The 9,270-nt window shown below is 39.5% G+C and overlaps 1 pseudogene; it reads left to right on the plus strand.

Annotated features, from left to right (window-relative positions):
- Positions 1-2,197, plus strand: part of LOC116072578 — a 3,632-nt pseudogene extending 1,435 nt beyond the window's left edge.
- Positions 2,198-9,270: the final 7,073 nt, after the last annotated feature.

Genomic DNA, 9,270 nt, shown 5'->3' on the forward strand with positions numbered 1-9,270 from the left:
TAAAGGAAACTGAACATTGAAAAAAAAAAAAGAAATCAAACAGGCTTCTAGAGGGCAATAATAGTTTTTGAAAGAACTAAATAACATATCTTAGGAATTCTTTTAGAGTAAGTAGTAAGAGAAAAATTAAACAATGTTTCTGGAGACTCTAGTGTAAAAATTATAAAAATTCAAATATTGTAAGGGGAATAGATGGTTTAACTGAAAGAATATTTTTAAATGCAACTTGAAAAAGTATAGACATAACCCAAAATCCAGACTCTGCACACATATCTGTAATTAAGCTCAGCTTCCCCAATTTTGTAAATTGATTTTTCAGTTAGTCAGAATGATAACATTTCTACTTATTAAACATAGTTTGTTATAATATCTCTCAGAATCTTTACCAAAAATGTTTGAAGTTTCTCATTTATCAGTTTTGTTTGTTTGTTTGTTTGCTTGCTTTCATTCACTGAATGAAATCAGTTTTTTCTTTTATCCTTTTTCTTCCATGAAACATAAAAAAACTCATACACTATCTCTCTTACTTACCTAAAATTAAAAAATAAAATAGTTTACACTGTGTGTGGATTAATTAAACAATAAGTCTGAAGGTTTGAGTGCTATGGTTTGAATGTGTAGTGTCCTCTGTTGGCTGGAGTACTCTAATGCTTGCTCTCCAACAGATGGTTTTGTTTGGAAAGATTCCAGAACCTGTAGGGTGGAGCCTTGGTGAAGAAGTACATTGCTTGGGGTGGGCTTTGAGGTCTTGTAGCTCTTATCCACATTCTGTTCTTTCTATGCTTCCTTCGAGCAGTTGCAGTGTTAACAGACCAGTTCCTAGTCTTGCAACTATGCATTCTCTGACTGTTGCTGTCTTTCCCTGCCATGATGGATTCTAACCTTCTGGAACTATAATCCAAAAATCAACCCTTCATTCCATAACATCTTTAGTCAGCATATTCTATCAGAATTACAAAAAGTAATGAACACACTGACCTATGCCATACTACACACAAAGTGGCAAAGAAATGTCTCAAGGAAGATATTCAGCGCTGCCATCCAGTACCACAGCATCTAGAGCATTTCCTAACTGACGGGCCACTGATTCTCAGCTCCAACTCCAGAGGTAGTTACCTTCCCATAAAAAAAAAATGAGAACAAAAACAAACAAAACAAAGCAAAACTACTTGTGTAGAATAGAGAATACTAACCACGAGCGACACAATGGCACTGCTGTCAAAGAAAGCTATGTGAAAAAAGCAGAAAATGGCCATTTATGAATTACCAATCCCAGACAGGTAGGCTAGAGCAAACTGATTAAAGCAAAACTGAATGCTAGTAATAAAACACGGTTCTAAATAAACTCAGAATTATGGCAGAAGCTAGAAATGAGAGGACTTTTAGCAAGTGAGTTCTATAACTAAACATGGCCATCCCAGACTATGCAGTTGAGGGTTTTCCATCTGGGCTTGCTTACTACAGTTGGTACAAGGCCCCATGACTAATGGGAAAGACAAGCAGTCCATGGTAGAAAAGGGTTGGCAGAGCCCAAACAGGAGAGGAAACTAAAAATGTTGGTGAAAGAACACAGCAAAGTAAGAGGACTTGGGAAGAAAATAGAACTTAAAGGAGAGGATTAGGAAGGGGAATTGGAGAAGAAAAGTGTCTAAAATTCATTATATGTATGGATGAAGCCAAAGAATTTAAAAATGGGAAATATAAAAATACTATACATGTATGCCCCCTCCTACAGAGAGCAGGCAGGAATCCATACTCCCCACAAACTTGAGTAGAATTGTATTGTTCATTTTGGGCACTAGCTGCACATGGGTAACACACACACACACACACACACACACACACACACACACAAGTGGATCAATACTTGTTGTTCCAACAGATACAATTCCTTCAGTTAGGCACAGCGAGTCTTATGGTGATGTGCTGGAAGAAGCAAAGGCCCCTGGGCTTGCTCATCTCTCATGGGCTTGCTCCTCTCATTCCACATCACTTCCTGACGAGCACCTACTAATATTCTCACCAGTGTCGGGCCACCCTTTCTCAATACATTCTTTGTTTTTTCACAAAATTCACATTTCCTCAATTTTTGTTTGAAATTGTTTTCTGGGTGACTTGCTCACTCCCTATCTGTTGTAGGGATATTTCTGGCTTGCAGATTCAGCCCGGGGAAAAGTTGCCATATCAGTACAGCTAGAAGTCTTTAAGATCGCTTAGGGACAAGATTAAAAACTGTCAAGAAAGAGCTACAGAGATGACTTAGCAGTTAAGAATGCTGGCTCCTTTCCAGAAGATCAGAAATGAGTTCCCAGCTTATAACTTAGCTCATGTCCTCAGCTTATAACCACTTGTAACTCTAGCTTCAGTGCAATTTAATACCTTCTTCTGGACTCCAATGGCAGCTACAAGGACACACACACACACACAGTAGATAGATAGATAGATAGATAGATAGATAGATAGATAGATAGATAGATAGATGGATGGATACATAGATGGATAGATAGTAAAGTAAGTCTTAAAAGCAATTTATAAGGACTATTATTTAGGCTTATTCATTCATTGCATTCTTTTATTCTTTTCTGATAATTCATACATTTTACCCAATTCCCAGTTTTGTTTTGTTTTTTAGATAAATGATTTTTAATTTTGTCATGAAGTTTGAAACATAGGTTGAATATAGTGACTGAATACTGAAAATTTCCTGCTAAACTCTAGGTCTGAAAAGAGGAGAGCAAACAGTCTGGCTCTCTGCTGTAGCATCCATACTTACTCAACAGAACACTGTGACCCAGGGCACAGAAGGACAAAAATATTTTAGGAAATTTCTGTTTTAAAAAAAAATCACCAGACTAGTTTGCAGACATCATCTGAGTAAGTACCAGGGAAAATGAAGCTTGTAAAATATGTTGTAAAGAGGTAGGATAATGCCTAGTTGGATATCATGTGCCACGATCACAACAGGTCGAAACTATCAGCTGTAAACATTGCATTTACCACACACCCTAGGACACAGGACTCTTTTCTGACTTGTCTTCAATTTCATTTATCCAAGCCTTTGCCCAGCTAGCTGAACTGCTTGTTCCAGGTCATCAAACCCTCTAGTGACTGAAACTCTCTATGTCAGACTGAGAAAGGACACGGCTGCGGCCAGAAAACCAGCAGCTCAGTGGTAGAGTACACTCTGCAGTGCATAAGCCAGGCACAATGGTGAATGCTTGTGGTGCCAGCACTTAGGAGGTGAAGGCAGGAGAATCAGATGTTCAAAACATCTCTGGATTCACAGAAGATCTGAGTCCAGCCTAAGATGTACTGAGACCTTATTGGAAAGGGGAAAAAAAGGGATGCAGCCTCAGGCTTCTGTCAATTTATGTGCCAGAAAAGAATGCCTCATGGACACACATGTCTACACACACACCAACCACACACATCCACGATTCCTTAAAAAGCATGCAAGAAGCCTCCTGTAGTGTTACGTATAGGCAGCAAACACTTTGGACGTGGGACTTCGAGGAATAGAGCTGCAGTTTATCCCGAAGTCTCCACCCTGGAGACTAGCTCTCATTGTTTGTAAAGATGTAATGCAAGCTTCTTAGGGAAAAGCTTCCACCCTTTCCTCCAGATCCACTCTTCCATGTCCTCTTCAGAAAAGAGAGGAGTCCAAAAGATGACAGCCAAACTGGATAAAACAAAGTACAGCCCTAGCCTGTGAACCACAGTGACCAGCCTCAAAGGTGTAACAGTGACACTGATATCTTGGATAAGCAACAGCAGTTAATTAGATTCACTATAAATGCCTTCTACTATAAAGCTATAGAGCTAGATAGCTATGGCTGCTGAGGTCACGGACCCTAAAGGAAAACCTACTACTGCAATTTTCCCAAACTGACAAAATTTATATCTACATTCTACAGGTTTTTCATATATCCACAGGTAAGTAAAGCTATCACTCCTCATAAGGAAGTTTTTTTTGTTTTTTTTTTTTTTTTTTAACAGAGACCACTACAGAAAACCACACCTGGTTAAAGTGCAGAGAAGCCAACTCTATTTGCTAGTAAAGCAGTTGAGTGGCTAAATCCACATGCCAATAATCACACAGTCTTTTAAAATTGAAAATAGGTTATTCTCTCATGCAACACACCCTGACCAGTGTCTCCTCCCTCTACTGCTTCCCTTCCCACTTCCACCCTTTCCTCTTGATCTAACAGATGACAGTCAAACAGGGGGAAACAAAGCACAATAAGACAAGGGAAAAAACTTACATTGAGTCTGGACAAGGCAACCAAATATAAGGAAGAGAGTCCCAAGAGCAGGCAAGAGTCAGAGACACACCTGATCCCAGTTTTAGGAGGCCCACAAAACACCAAGCTAACAGCCATAACATACATGCAGAGGACCAGATGTAGACCCTGATAGCTCCTTGATGCCACTTCAGTTTCTGTGACCCCATGTAAGCCCCACTTAGGTAATTTGGTGGGTCAGGTTCTCCTGGTGTCCTCCATCCCCTCTTATTTCTACTACCTTTCTGCCATGTCTTCTGAGGTCACCCCATCTTTGAGGGATGGACTCTGTGCAGATCTCCAATTTAGACTCTCTCCAAATAATGTCTGGCTGTGGGTCTCTACACCCACTCCCATCTGCTGCAGGAGGAAGCTTCTCTGATGACTACTGAGCAAGGCACTGTTCTCTAGCAGAATATGATTAAGAAACATTTTAGTGTGTGTGTGTGTGTGTGTGTGTGTGTGTGTGTGTTTGTGTGTGTTTGTGTGTGTGTGAGTGTGTATGTGCACTAGTCATGTCAGTTCTATCCTAGGTCTCTAGGTATACAAAAATTTATTCTATTTCCCTGTCCACAGAGGTCCATGCATCCTCTGCAGATCTCTCTTCTTCATTTAATCTCTCTGGTTTTGTGGGTTATAGTTTGGTTGTCATTTGCTTAATATCTAATATCTACTTATAAGTGAATAAATGTCATATTTGTCTTTCTGGGTCAGGGTTATAGCACTCAGGATGTTATTTTCTAGTTGCGTCCATTTGTCTACAAATGTTGTGTTGCTATTTTATAAAACAACTGAGTAATACTCCATTGTATACATGTACCACATTTTCTTTATCCATTATTCAGTTGAGGGGCATCTAGGCTGTTTGCAGTTTCTAGCTATTATAAGTAAAGTCTCTATGAACATAATTAAGCAAGTGTCTTTAGAGAATAAAGTGTCCTTTAGGTGTATGCCCAAGAGCAGTTTATCTGTGTTATGAGGTAGACTGATTTCCAATTTTCTGAGGATACACCATACTGATTTATGTAGTGGCTGTACAAGTTTGTCCTCCCACCAGCAATGGTGGAATGTTTCCCTTGTTCCACATCCTCATCAGCATGAGCTGTCACTTGTGCTATTGATCTTAGCCATTCTGACAGGTGTAAGATGGAATCTCAAAGTAGTCTTGATTTTCGTTTCCCTGACATCTAGAGATATTGAATATTTCTTTAACTGTTTTTCAACCATCTGAGACTCCTCTATTGAGAATCTTCTGCTTAGTTCCGAATCCATTTTTAAGGTGGAATATCTGGGCTTTTTTATATCTAATTTCTTGAGTTCTTTATATATTATGGATACCTATTGCTTTGCTCCCTTAACGGATCTTTTCTGTGTTGGCTAGCTTTAACTTTGAGCTATATGGTCTAGTAATGTATTTGCTGAGTCCTACTGAGACTTTGTGTAGCTTTACTGACCTAAATCAAAAGTTATGACTGGAATTTAAGTAAAGTATAGTGCTAATGGCCTCACTAACATGACCCTGGTTCATGTGTCACCCCAGACCTATCTGTATATGTGGGCTATGTATCTTGATTCCAGCATAAGTCATGTCTGGTAATAAATTCTAGGAACACTTATTTTTGGCTGCTAATTGACTGTGTCATGCAGTGTTAGCTCTACTCTTGGGAGCATTCAGGAGAAACACTGATGCCCCATGAGATACAATGGCCCATTGGGTAGCCACTGGTGTGGAAGAACAGTTACTCTGTGGTATGCAGAAATCACAGTCCTAAATGCAAATGACTCATTGTGATCTTATAAAATTGCACTGGTGCTCCTGTTCTCTGTGCTTCTGCCTCCAACTCCAAGCCAGACCCTCAAAAATATGTGTGAAACAATATGTGTGAAACACACAAAGAATATTGGTGATAGCCAATGGTTTACACACTCACTGGCAACTAAGTTGCCACTCTCAGTTGGGACTCAGTCTGGTTCTTATTTGAAGTTCTTTTGAAGAAGAGAATTCTATGAACTGGGTAGAGGCAACCACTGACTCCCAAAGCAATCCAGTGAGCATCAGAAAGGAGGTAAGGAAGGGAAGAAGGAAGAGAGGGAGAAAGGGAGGAAGGAAATTAGGAAGGGAGGAATGGAGGAAGGATGAATGGAAGACAGGAAAGAAGGGGGAAAATAGAAGGAAGGAGAAAAAGGAAAGGAAAGAAAACCAATGGCACAGTAAACCACACAGACCAGAAGAGTAGCAATGGCCTCTGAAAAATAGATATACAATTGGAACCAACTAGAAATTCAGTATTTACTAAAATAATCTCCCAAAAGATGACATGATGCTGATAAGCTTTTGAACCTATTCAAAATAAGCTCTAAATTGACTTTAATACCTGATGAAGTGCACAGATTATTAAAACTCCATTGTATTCATCCACAATGCTGTTTACATTGCAGTCTTGTCTGGAGACCACAGCACCTTGTCCTCTTAGGGAGTTAGGAAGCATAATATAGGGGACATGAGAAGCTCCACCTTAGTTGTTAGAACATTGCCTTGCCAGAATTCCTCATGGTCAGGTAATCTTTTACCTTAAAAGAGTCTATTGTAGACATATATGCTTAATCCAGCAAGTAGCAAATAAAAAATAATGTGTTAACATCTACTGTACCTCAAATATCAGAATGGCTAAGAACAAAAACTCAAGGGAAACCACTTGCTAGTGAAGATGTAGAGTAAGGGGAACATTCCTCCATCACTGGTGGGCGTGTAAACTTATACAACCACTCTGAAAACCAATTGGGCAGTTACTCAGAAACTTGGGAATAGTTATACCACTCCAGGGCATATACCCAAATGATATTCTACCATCCCACAAAGCACTTGCTCAATTATGTTCGTAGCAGCTTTATTTGTAATAGCCTAAATTTAGGTTATTTAGAAACAACCTAAATATACCTCAGTTGAAGAATGGATAAAGAAAATGTGGTTCATTTACACAATGGAATTCTATTCAGTTAAGGGCATCATGAATTTTGCAGACAAATTGATGGAACTAGAAACTATCATCCCAGACCAAAAGGACATGCATGGTATGTACTCACTGATAATTACATACTTGTAAGTACTAATGACCATGTTACAGATCCACAGATCCAAAGAAAAAGACTCCAAGGGAAACTAGTTGAATCTTTCTCAGAAAGGGAAATAAAATAGATATTGGAGGTGGATGAAGGGAGGGAACTAGGTAGGACAGGAAACAGGGAGGAGAGGAGGGGCTAATCAGGTGTAGGAAGATTGAACAGAAATCAGTTGTGGGTGTAGGGGGACAACTCTAGGATATGCTAGAGACCTGAGAGGGGGAGGCCCTGCAGTGGCTATGAGAGCGACTCTAGCTAAAACTCCTAGCAGTGCAGGATATGGATTCTGAAGTGGCCACTTTCTATAGCCAGGAAGGACTCCCAGTAGAGGCATAAAGACAGCAATCCACCCACAAACTCTTCAACCTAAAGTGTGCCCTGCCTGCAAGATATGAAGGACAAAGATAGAACAGACACAGAGAGAGTGGCCCCAAATTGAGAGCCAATTCCGTGGGTAAGAACTAATCTTTGACAATAGTAATGATACTCTGTTGTGCTTGTAGACAGGATTGTAATATAATTGTCCTCTGTCCACATAAGAACTGATGGAACTGGTGCAAAAACTTACAGCTAAACATTAGGTAAACCTAGAGGAGACTCTTGGAAGAGTTGAGGGAAGATTAAGATACCTGAGTATAAGGATTCCACAAGAAGACCAACAGAGTCAACTAACCTGTATGTTTGGAGATTCCCCCAGACCAAACCACCAACCAAAGGATGAGCATGGTCCGGACTTAGGCCCCCACACATTTGTAGCAGATGTGCAGCTTTGTCTTCTTGCAGGTCCTCGGACAATAGGAGCAGGGGCTGTGCTTGAATTTGTTGTCTGCCTGTGGATTCCATTTCCCTAACTGGGCCACCTTATGTAGCCTCAGTGAGAGGATGTGCCTAGTCCTGCAGTGACTTGATATGCAAAGGCAAAGGGAAAACCAGAGGGGCTCCCTCTTCTCAGAGGAGAATGACAGGAAGGAATGGGGAGAAAAGCTGTGAAAGGGAGCAACTGGTAGGGGAGGAGCTGATATTGGGATGTAAAGTGAATAAATCAATTAATTAAAATATTAAATAATACCCTATGAGTCATCTATTGATAGTTAGGAACTGAAGAATTAAACTAAAATCTATAGAAGCTAATTAACATTACTTCTGTATGGCTCAAAAATTAACATTACTTAATAAACTTTTCATATATTCCTGGCACTGTGGTTGCATCTGCTAATGTATTAATATCCAAAGTGTTTTATAGTTTTTCTTAGCTCCATACAGTTGACAGTAGGTGAGTATTTTGATATTCTATTTAACAATTTCTGTGTGTAATGTGTGTGTGCATGTGCTCATGTACATTCATTTGCACAAATGTGCATGTGTGTAGAGGTCAGAGGAAAACTTCTAGTGTCAGTTATTGACTTATACCTTCTATGAATCAGATTATCATTTTTTTCTGTTGTGTATTCTAAGCTTGTTGGCTTCTGAGCTTCCAAGGAGTCTCAAGGCTCCTCTTCTTACCCTCAGAATAGTACAGACATTATAGATGCTCACACCATACATCCAACTTTTACCTGTGCTCTAGGAATTTGAACTTAGGACTTTAAACTTAGACAAGCATCTTTGCCCACTGAGCTATCTTTTCAAGCCCATATTGTGACATTTAAACATGGCTGATGTTAGAGTCTATTTCAACATCTTTTCACTAAAATTATCCTCACCTTCCCTAACTTCTTTCTCAGCCTGTTTATCCTTTGTGTATAGGAAGGCCTCTGATTTTCTTGAGTTAATTTTATATTCAGATACTTTGCTGAAGTTGTTTATCAGGTTTAGGAGTTCTCTGGTGGAATTTTTGGGGTCACTTGAGTATACTATCATATCATCAGCA

Source organism: Mastomys coucha, unplaced genomic scaffold (genome assembly GCF_008632895.1).
Source record: "Mastomys coucha isolate ucsf_1 unplaced genomic scaffold, UCSF_Mcou_1 pScaffold23, whole genome shotgun sequence".
In the NCBI taxonomy this organism is placed as follows: Eukaryota; Metazoa; Chordata; class Mammalia; order Rodentia; family Muridae; genus Mastomys; species Mastomys coucha.